Below are 10,871 nucleotides of genomic sequence, written 5' to 3' on the forward strand. Positions count from 1 at the left end.
TCTCTCTCTCTCTCTCTCTCTCTCTCTCTCTCTCTCTCTCTCTCTCTGTGTGTGTGTGTGTGTGTGTGTGTGCGCACCTGTGGTATGTGTGCATACCAGCTACCAGCTACACACACTAAATGTAATAAAGAACAAAACAAAGGCTGGAGATATGACTCAGTGTTCAAGAGCACTGGCTGTTGTCCCAGGTGATCCAGGTTCAATTCCCAGCACCCACACGGCTCTCTTCTGGCCTCTTCAGCCACTAGGCACACATGTGATACCCAGATATACATCACACAAAACACCCATACACATAAAATAAATAAAACTGCTTAAAGTCAGTTGTTTGTTAAAAAAAGGTTGTTTAAAAGACCATAGCATAAACAGATACTTGAATGAAATTATCAGGGAATAAGCAACTGGCTTACTAAATCATAAAATCTTGTCCCTAAGCTAATAGCACTTTGTAAATATCACTAAAACAAGGACATACTTTTGAGAAAGCCTTGTTTCTTTAGACACAAAGAATTTGTTCAAATTTTACATCATTGTGCAAGTTTTTTTGTTTTTTGGGGTTTTTTTTGGGGGGGGGGCGGTGTTTCGAGACAGGGTTTCTCTGTGTAGCCCCGGCTGTCCTGGAGCTCACTCTGTAGACCAGGCTGGCCTCGAACTCAGAAATCTGCCTTTCTCTGCCTCCCAAGTGCTGGGATTAAAGGCGTGCGCCACCACCGCCTGGCGTTGTGCAAGTTTTGACCTTAGGAAATCCTTTAGATAAAGTTACATTTTCAGTACAAAGGATGCCGTTTAGTAAATAGTGCATTTGCCTAGAATGTGCAAAACCTTCTTTTGACTCCCTGGTACCACATAAATCAGACATGGTGGCCCATCCAATTACCTTAGCATTTCTCAGCTTGGGGCTGGAGATTCAAGATCATTCTTGGAAATAGAGTGAGTTTGTGGCCAGCTTGGGCTACATGAGCCCCTGTCTCAAAACAAAACATCATTTAAGAAAAACCATATTTTAATCCATGTGGTGGTGGTACCTGCTTATAATCCCAGCATTCGGGAAGCAGGGGCAGATGGATTTTTGTGAGTTCAAAGCCGGCCTGGTCTACAGAGCAAGTTCCAGGATAGGCAAGGTTACATAGAGAAATCTGTTGGGGGAGGGGAATAAAACAAAACAATAAAACCATATTTTAACAATGTAGTCATCTGGTAAATGCTAGGTATTAGTTTGTGTGTGTACTTGCTACAATAACCACAGCACACAGGTAGAGGTCAGAGGGCAACTTGCAGGAGTTACTTCTCTCTCTTCCCCATGTGGGCTCCAGGGAAGCCCAAGTCATTACTGAGAGTTTTTACCACACTGAGCCATTTTGCCTGGCCCTTGTTTTTGTTTTTGTTTTTTTTTAACTGGATACTGGCCATTGGGAGTTCCTCTAGTTAACTGCTAGATCATTTTGTAATCCTTCAGGTATTAGCTTCTTCTGGGATGCAATTCAGTTATATGGTAATAGTTAAATCTTTTAGAGTCTTGCTTTTAATATTAAGTATGATCAAGGCACTTCATAGTTTTGGGCTAATTTTCCTCCAGTACGAAGGCAATACCCTCCTGTCATCTACCAAATGTCTTGCTTCTTAGTCATGCTGGATGGACTAGATGGTATCCCTGGGCCTGAGTGAGCCCCAAACATTGCTATCTCTAGCTTTTTGAGGTATTTATCCCCTTATGTTCAAATAGCTTCTTTGTATGCACATGCTATTGAGTGTGCAGCTGGACACTTGAGTAGAATTGTCCATGCAGCAATCTCCCTGAGCTCTCTCTTCCATACACTCTGACCTCCTGATTCTCCTCAGGTTCAGTTCCTTCTCCCCAGAGTCTTCAGGACTCTACCTGGGTTTCCTTACCCTGTTCTGTGGCCTGAAAACTGTCTAGTAGTTTGTAAAAATCATGGTCTTGTCTCATTTTTCAATCCTTCAAAGGCTGCTTGATTCCCCTTTGAATTGTTTTGTTTGCCCCCATTTTCGTTTTTAGATGACCACTAAATCTACATCCCTTTAACTTTAAGGGGAACAAGGCTTCAAAATGTTTTACATGTCCAGGCCACGTCCTACACAGACAATTAAATCCAAATCTTTGGAGGCAACAACATTAACCCCTTAGGCTATTCCAACATGCATCCAAACTTAAGAACCAATAATATTCAATAAAATTTTTTATTGCCTTTTCCATTTATAAATCATTTATTTGGAGTCTAGAGTGATGATTCAGTTGGTAGGGTGTTTGCCTTACAAATGTGAGAGTTGAATTAAGATCTCTAACCCTGTTAAAGGGAGTGAGGGTAGGGAGGAGTCAGGCATTGTAGCATATCTTGTAAAACCGGGGTTGGTGAGATGGGAGATTCCTGGACCCTTGGCAACCCAGCTAACCTGGGCTATGTGGTTAATTTTTAGGCCAATAAGAGACTTCATCTCTAACGAAAAGATAAAGGTTCCTAAGGGTGTCTGCCTGCCACACTCATGCTGTGCAATGCACACACATGCACACACCCCTCGTGTCAAAAATAATAATTACTTGGGGGATAAAAGTGTAGTCTCTATAGTAGAGTGTTTGCCTGGCACATCTGAAATCTTCAGTTTGATTCTCAGCACCATATACACACACGTTATTACTTATTTCTTTATTTTCACCTGTAATTTCAGTACTTTGAAATCTGAGGCAGGAAAATCATAGATCTTGAGTTTAAGGTTAGCCTGGGCTATTTAATGAGACTATAAACAACAACACCCCTCTTCTCTTCTTAACCCAGCTTAGCTGCAGAAGGATAGTGCTGGAAAACGTTTGCAAGTTCTGCTGACAGCCTGAATAAAAAAATTGAATGCCCCCTGATGAAAAATTCAAAGCTGGCCTCAATAGCTGAGCAGGGGGTGAGAGTTGAGGAGCTACTGGGGCGGGACTGTACCTGACAGTTTGGAGGGGGCTTCTGCTGTACCCTACTCTGCAAAGTGTTCTTTCATACCTAGCTCTATTTTCATGCCCCAGCAGCCCGGAGGCAGAAGTCACTCTCCCTGTTTGGCAGATGAAGAAATGGTATTCAGGAGGTTGAGAAACGTTTCAAAGGTCAAGTCCATAGCACAGTTAAAATTTAAACCTGGTTCCCAGAGATATAAGGAGCAAAACAATCCTTTGCAGGGCAGTTTCCAGGGGTCAGGGAGCATCCCTGGAAAGTGCTGAGATGGAGGGAATTTTTTGAACATAGACTTCCTAGCAGATGAGCCGAGAGTGATCTGATGAGTTCCAGGGTAGGATGGGGTGGTAGAAACTGGAACCTGAAATGAACTTGTTAGAAAAATGAGACATGCCGGGCGGTAGTGGCGCATGCCTTTAATCCCAGCACTTCAGAGGCAGAGGCAGGCGAATTTCTGAGTTCAAGGCCAGCCTGGTCTACAGAGTGAGTTCCAGGACAGCCAGGGCTACACAGAGAAACCCTGTCTCGAAAAACCAAAACAAAAAAAAAAAAAAAAGAAAAAAAGAAAGAAAGAAAAGAAAAAAAGAAAAATGAGATCAGACGCTGCTCCTCTTTCGGGTCTTCCTTAAGGCTCTTCTCTCAATGAATGAAGACCAGAGGGCTGGTGACATGGCTCATGAGGAGAAAGAGGTTGCTCTGCAAGTCTGACAACCTAAACTTGACCCCTGGAACTTAAGGTGGAAGGAGAGAAGTGTCCTCTGACCTCCACAGCCATGCATAGCATGCCTTTAATCCAAGCACTCAGAAGGCAGAGGCAGGTGGATCTCTGAGTTCAAGACCAGCTTGATCTATGTAGTGAGTTCCAGGATAGCCAGGGCTAACACAGACAAACCCTGTCTTGAAAAACCAAAAAAATAAATAATAAGTAAACAAAAGTTCAAATAACTAAACAGCATGCTATAATATGGCAACAATGCCCCCGTCTGTGGAGTGTTTGGTGTGAGCCAACTCTTTTCTATCTGTCGTCTTATTGGATCTGCATTCTAATTGTATGAAGCATTTTTAAGATAAAGGACAGGCTGAGGAAATGCTCAGTGGCAAAGGTACTTGTCTCTCAAGCCTGCTGACCTAAGCTCAACATCCAGAACCTGCCTAGTACATGGAGTAAACTGACTCTTGAAATTGGCCCTCTGACCCCCACGTGTGCATCATGGCATGTAGGTGCCTAAACCCACAGGCATACTTTATACACATACATGATAATAAATGAATACAGTTTAAATTTCAAAAAGGTAAAGAAAAATGTTTACATTCATTATTTCTGCATAAGAAATCACTCCCAAACTTGACAGTTCAAAACCATGAGACGGGGTTATCTTATCTGTCTTCCGTGATTCTAGAACTCTCGTGAGGCTCTAGTGAAGATGAGAACTAGAGATGCAGGTATTTAAAACCTTGAGTGGGGCTGGGGGTGAGGGTCCAGCTCTAAGAAGGCTCATCCACACAGCTGGTAAGTCAGTTGGCTGTTGGAGGGGTCTCCATACTTGTTCATGGCCTGGATGCCTCTTCTAGAACTCATACTGATGTTTACATGCTATTCTCAGTGTTGGGAGGTGGGGTTGTCAAGAGGTTAATTACATCAGGAAAGCTAAAGCCAAATTGTGAGAGTGGGTTGATCGTCAGAAGCAAGAGCAAGACCAGGCCTCTCACCCCCAACCCACCTTTGTCCATTTTCTTTCTTTCTTTCCTTCTCTTTCTTTCTTTCTTTCCTTTTCTTTCTTTCTTTCTTTCTTTCTTTCTTTCTTTCTTTCTTTCTTTTTTCGTGTTTTCGAGACAGGGTTTCTTTGTGTAGCCCTGGCTGTCCTGGAACTCACTCTGTAGACCAGGCTGGCCTCGAACTCAGAAATCCACCTGCCTTTGCCTCCCAAGTGCTGGGATTAAAGGCGTGCGCCACCACTGCCCAGCTACCCTTGCCCATTTTCATCCATGCGTCTTGGCCACCATGCCTCTTGCTGAGTCATGATGCAGCAAGAAGGCTCTCAGCAGAGATGAGCTCAGGCCCAGACTCCCTGACCTCAAGGACTTTGAGCCAATTAACCTTCTTTATATATATTATAGCAGCAGAAAATTGACTCAGCCCCTAACTGTGTGGATCTTTCCCTTGGGCTGCCTGACATGGGAGCTGACTCTCCCCATAGCCAGTGGCTCAAGAAAGCAGGGTAGAACTTCTAGTGGCTCTTCTGATCTGAGGTTGAGCTCTCACTTCTGCAATCCTTCAGTGGTTACAGAGGCTAGTCGCATTCATAAGAAGGAAACTGCATGCAGTAGGGAATAGATATCCTGAGGTAGGAAACCAATGAGAAAATTGTCTACATAAGGGCATAGATACCCTGAGGTAAAGATTACTGAGGGGCCACCTTGGAGGCACTACCACAGCAATAAACTAATTTATCCAAGGTCACGAACGTAGAAAGTGTTAGCCGTAGGCTTTGAGTACGTGTATGTGTGATATTTGAATGCACACATGTCTGGGGATGTGCCTGGTCATACAAATGTACATTAAAGCCATGGGTTGACAGTGGGTGTCTTCCTTAATTGCTTCTTTACCTGAGTTTTTTTGAGACACGTTCTCTCATTAAAACTGGAGCTGGATGGTTTGACTAGATTGACCAGCTAGAAAGCCCTCACCCACAGGGTCACCTGTATCTTCTCACTCCAACACTGGGACGACGAAGCTCACTGCCACACCTGGATTTTATGGGTTCTGTAGATTTGAACTCTGAAACTTGTGCTTGTATAGCAAGCACTTTACCCATAGGGCTATTTTTTCCAGCCTCTAGAGGCAGGCTTTGAACTCTAGCAATTACTGCATTACAGACTTGACAGTCAGACAGGCAAGTACCTGTAGATTACTTCTGTCCTGGAGATAAGCATGTTGAGATACTGCTTCAGATTCCAGTGGTCAGGTGACCAGACACTATCTTATGTGCTCAATGAACACTTGTGGAAGACACGGAATTGAGCATGCTCATAAAAGGATATGCAAACACCGCTTCACGGTGTGGACTTGCTGTCCACATGCAAGGAAGCCTGGATTTTAGTTAGCTCCAGCATTGTGGTTGATTTACTACGGGACCTCAGACAGCTTTCAGCCCCTTAGGGATCCTTCATTTTCTCATCCATATGCCAGAATAGTTCAATCCCATGGACTCTGAGGTCCCCTAGCCAGGGGACTGGGGGATTTCATGCATAGAGCTGTTCACAGAGAATGCTCAGGGATTCCCTCCCCACAGTCCCACCCTTTCCAAAGTGCTTTAAGAACTATCTCTGATTACTGGATACTTAAGTTGTCCTCAAGTGAAGTGGACCCTTCAGGTATGAGGGGCACCCTTCTGAACACCCGCCAGATCAGGCCAGGCTGTTCAGTCCTGCTTCACCCGCAGCTGGCTGGTACCATTGTTTGCCCATAAAGCCGGGCTACTTTCCAATTGCTGATGCCCTCTGGCCAGGGGTAAGGCTCAAAGGACTTAGTTGTGTGGCTTCCTCCCTCCCCTAGGGCGAGCCTGGGTCACCCAACAGGCTGACTCAGCCCCTGCAAAGGAACAAAGAAGATAGAGATGGTTAATGGAAAGAATTTGACATTTACTACCGCCCCAAAAAAACTTCAACGTAATTACCATGAGGAATATCCCCACACTTATTCTGCAGTCCAATGACATTTTACAAACGTTGGGATGTGGGTGCTGTTCTCGATTCCAGTACTTAGAGACCCATAACATTATTTTAAAAGATTTGGTGTGTGTGTGTGTGTGTTGTGCATGTGGGTGCACTCACTCATGCATGTGTGTGGAGGCCAGAGGTCAAAGTTCAGCGTCATCCTCTGTCATTCTTCAGCTAATTTTTTGGGAGAAAGTTGCTCACTGAACCTGGAGTGGGATTGGCTGGCAAATGAATTGGGGATGTGCCCGTTTCTATGCGCCTGTGCTGACACTATTGATGACCATGCCTCGCTTTGTTGTAAGTGCCAGACCAGGTCCACATGCTTATACACCAAGCACTTCACCTCTTGAGCCATCTCCCCAACCCCAATAATTCTTTACTTTTCAAAGTTTCTCCTCAGTATTAAGCCCTGTAGGAACCGTGAAGAGGAGGCACCACCGCCTTCTAAGATCACGAGATGGAGCAAAAAGAAATGCAATCCCGCCTCTGCCCGACAGGTGGCACAGTACCCTCCATGCTTGTAATTCCTTCAGTCCTTGCCACCATTTCTCGGATCACTCCCAGGAAATCTTCCTCTCACAGATGGAAAAATGTCCATGAGGTGATGTAATCTGTCCAGGATCACGCAGCCAGTAAGTGTCAGAGCCTGTGGAAAAAAAGTGAAATTCCTCTTTTGGTCTTCTTTTCCAATCCTTGCTGCAAAGCAACCTGCTTATAACCCACATCCTGCTGGATCTGGTTTGTATGCATTGGTGCTACAAGTGGTTGTCCTCTTACTGTGCTTTCCAAGGAGGTCGTCGTGTTTGGCAGCTAGTTTTTCCTACTTAACTCCAAGACTTAGATATCTTTAGGATTTGGGTTTTTGATTGATTTGATTGATTTTTGTTGTTTTTCAAGACAGGGTTTCTCTGTGTAGCCCTGGCTGTCCTGGAACTACATTCTGTAGACCAGGATAGCCTCGAACTCAGAGATTTGCCTGCCTCTACCTCCTGAGTGCTAAGACTAAAGGCGTGCGCCACCCCTGCCAAGCCTGTTTTATTTTTTGAGAGTGGCTCATGAAGCCCAGGCTGATCTTGAGAACTCATTCTATAGCCCAAGATGATCTTAAACTCCCTTTCCTCCTGCTTCCAGCTCTCTGGTGGTGAGATTAGAGGCATGTGCCACCACGCACACTACTGAGTTAGTACATGTTCTTCTTCTTGTTTGTTGAGACTAAGAGTCCCTGTATAGTCCCAGCTGGCCTCAATTCAGAGATCTGCCTTCTGAGGGCTAGGATAACAGGTGTTCCCCACCACTGCCCACCTTAAAATGATACCTTTTAATTGCCATCCAGTACTTCTTAGTATGTGAATTGTGAAAATATACTCCCATGCTTATGAGACCCTTTCATATGTGCTTCACACACAGGTCTCATTTCAACCCTATCGACTGGTCACTATCATTTTACCCATCTTAAAGATGATGAGGGCTGCATCTTGCCTAGCATGTTCAATCTTCACTATGAGAGTGAGACGGGGAGAGGAAGGGAGAGAAATGGTGGAGGAGGGAGAAAGAGATAGGGTTGGTGGGGGGAGAGGAAGGAGAGGCCTGGAGAAGTTTACAGCTGTGCATTGCATAACAATGTTTTGGCCCTGAGGGAAATGACAATACTCCCTTAAGATTATAAAGGAAGGAAGATCACTGTGGTCATTTCAGAACTTGAAAGACCAAGGCAGGGAGATTTCTAGTTTTAGACTGGCATAGATGTACTGGTCAGTTTCATGTCAGTTTAACATAAGCTAAGGTCATCTGGGAAGAGAAGCCTCAACTGAGAAAATGCCTCCATCAGATTGGCTCGTGGGGCATTTTCTTGATTAATGATTGCCATGGGAGGGCCCAGTCCACTGTGGGCACTGCCACCCCCTAGGCAGGTGGTCCTGAGTGGTATAAAAAGGCAGGCTGAGCAAGCCCTGGAGAGCAAGCCAATCAACAGCATTCCTACATGGTTTTTGCTTCAGTTTCTGCCCCCAGGTTCCTGCCTTGATTTCCTGTCCTGATTTCCCTCAGCGATGGACTGTAAGCTATAAAATAAAATAATTCCTTCCCAAGTTGCTTTTTGCTCATGGTGTTTATCACAGTAATAGGAAGGAAACTAGGTGAAAGAACTACATAGTAAGGTCCTATTTTGATATACATATAGTTGGGGGTGGAGAGGTAGCTCAGTGGTTAAGAGCATTTGTTCTTGCAGAGGATCTGGGATCTGATACACTCTTCTAACTTCCATGGGCACCAGACAATCACATAGTGCACAGATAGACATGTGAGCAAAAATTCATATATATAAAATGAATAAATCTAAAATATTTTAAAATTATAGCAAAGCTGAAAATTTCTATTTCCCAGGGATGCTGTAGTTTCCTATTACGGTGTGGGCATGGTTCTGTTCTTGTTATTTCCGGTGGAAACCCACTGGATTGCTATCATACGCATTACAAACAATACAGTTGTGGATAGTACACAATACGTGATGACAATAAATTGTGAATCTTAAAAAAATCTTACCTAAAAAACAAAGAAGGGTCACTGTAGAACAGGGTGCTGTGGGCTGGCATTGTGGCACAGACCTGTAATTCCAGTACTTGGTGGGTGAAGACAGGGAGATCGGGAGTTTCCTAGGCTACATGGTGTCTTTAAGGCCAACCTGGGCTACATGAGACCCCGTCTTACACAAACAGGAAAATCACAAATGTTGCCCTGACAGGAGCCTCTGCCATCTTGTGTCTCTCAAGTCTCAATTCCATCAAGAGGCCGTGTTGAGTGGCTGTCACAGGTATGCATAAGCACCCTTTGGTGTCTGCACAATGACAAAATTGCTCAGGGATGCATTTCTCAGGACATAACCCTGCCAGATAAGTGAAGGATGATGCACCTCACTAGTGAGTGGGGCCGTATTTGAACTGAGTTCATGGTTAAACTGAGTGACTTCTGAAAAAGAAACTGCTTCATTTCTTTTTCCCTGGTATGTATTTAAGCAATCATCTACTTTTCCTTCGTTAAAAATAAATGAAAGGAAACATCCTTGTACACACTACTTCAGGCAGGGGAAGTAGTCCCTGCCTCCCCTTCGTCTATATGGGTGTCTCTAAGATGGGCTGCGATGGTGCGTCTCCCAGTCAGTCACTGGGTAGGGGATCGTTACCTTTTCTGTACAGTGAAATTGCTTAACATTTCTCCAGAAAGTTGTTTTGCTGTCTTGTTCTGTTTTTTTAAAGATGTATATATTTATATTTTATGTGTGTGGGTGTTTTGCCTGCGTGTTTGTGCACTACATGTAAGCAGTGCTCACAGAGGTCAGAAGGGGGTGTCTGTGGTGGTTTGAATAAAAATAGTCCCCAGAGGCTCATAGTGGGTGGCATTATTGGAGGTGTGGCCTTGTTGGAGGAAGTATATTTTTGCATGTAGTTAAATAACAATCCACGGTAAACTAGCTATGCATCATACATGCCTACATGCTACCACGTTTCTCATCATGATGATAGATAACGGACTAAACCTCTGAGCTGTAAACCAGCCCCAGTTAAATGTTTTCCTTTATAAGCGTTGCTGTGGTCATGGTGTCTCTTCACAGCAACAAAACCCTAACAAACACAGCATCAAATCCCCAGCAGCTATATAGGTATGGAGAACATTACCCATATGTAGAACATTCCTGTTCTACAGGAACAGCCAGTGCTCTTTACTGCTGAACATTTGCTTATTCCCAGTTTGTTTTTGAGATAGGGTCTTATGTATCACAGACTGACCTTGAATTTGCTATTAATTAGCCAAGTGTGCTAGGTAAGTGCTTTACCAACTGAATTACCCCCTCCCCAGCTGCAGAAAGCCTCCCCTGCCCCACCAGACACAGGGTTTCTCTGTCCTGGAACTCACTCTGTAGATCAGACTGGCTTCAAACTCAGAGATCTGCCTACCTCTGTCTCCCAAGTACTGGAATTAAAGGCATACACCACTACATCCAGCTTTAAAGAAAGCCCTTGCTGATTCCATCTTACCAACTAGAGATCTTAGTGTCTCCCTAAAAAATATAGAATTTGGAACATATTTGAGTCTGCTCCTGTTTTTCTAGCATAACTTTGGCCAGATCATATCATTTCTTGTTTCTCTCTCTCTCATTCATATATATATATATATATATATATATATATATATATATATATATAT

The sequence above is a fragment of the Grammomys surdaster genome, unplaced genomic scaffold (assembly GCF_004785775.1).
Source record: "Grammomys surdaster isolate TR1022 unplaced genomic scaffold, NIH_TR_1.0 254, whole genome shotgun sequence".
In the NCBI taxonomy this organism is placed as follows: domain Eukaryota; kingdom Metazoa; phylum Chordata; class Mammalia; order Rodentia; family Muridae; genus Grammomys; species Grammomys surdaster.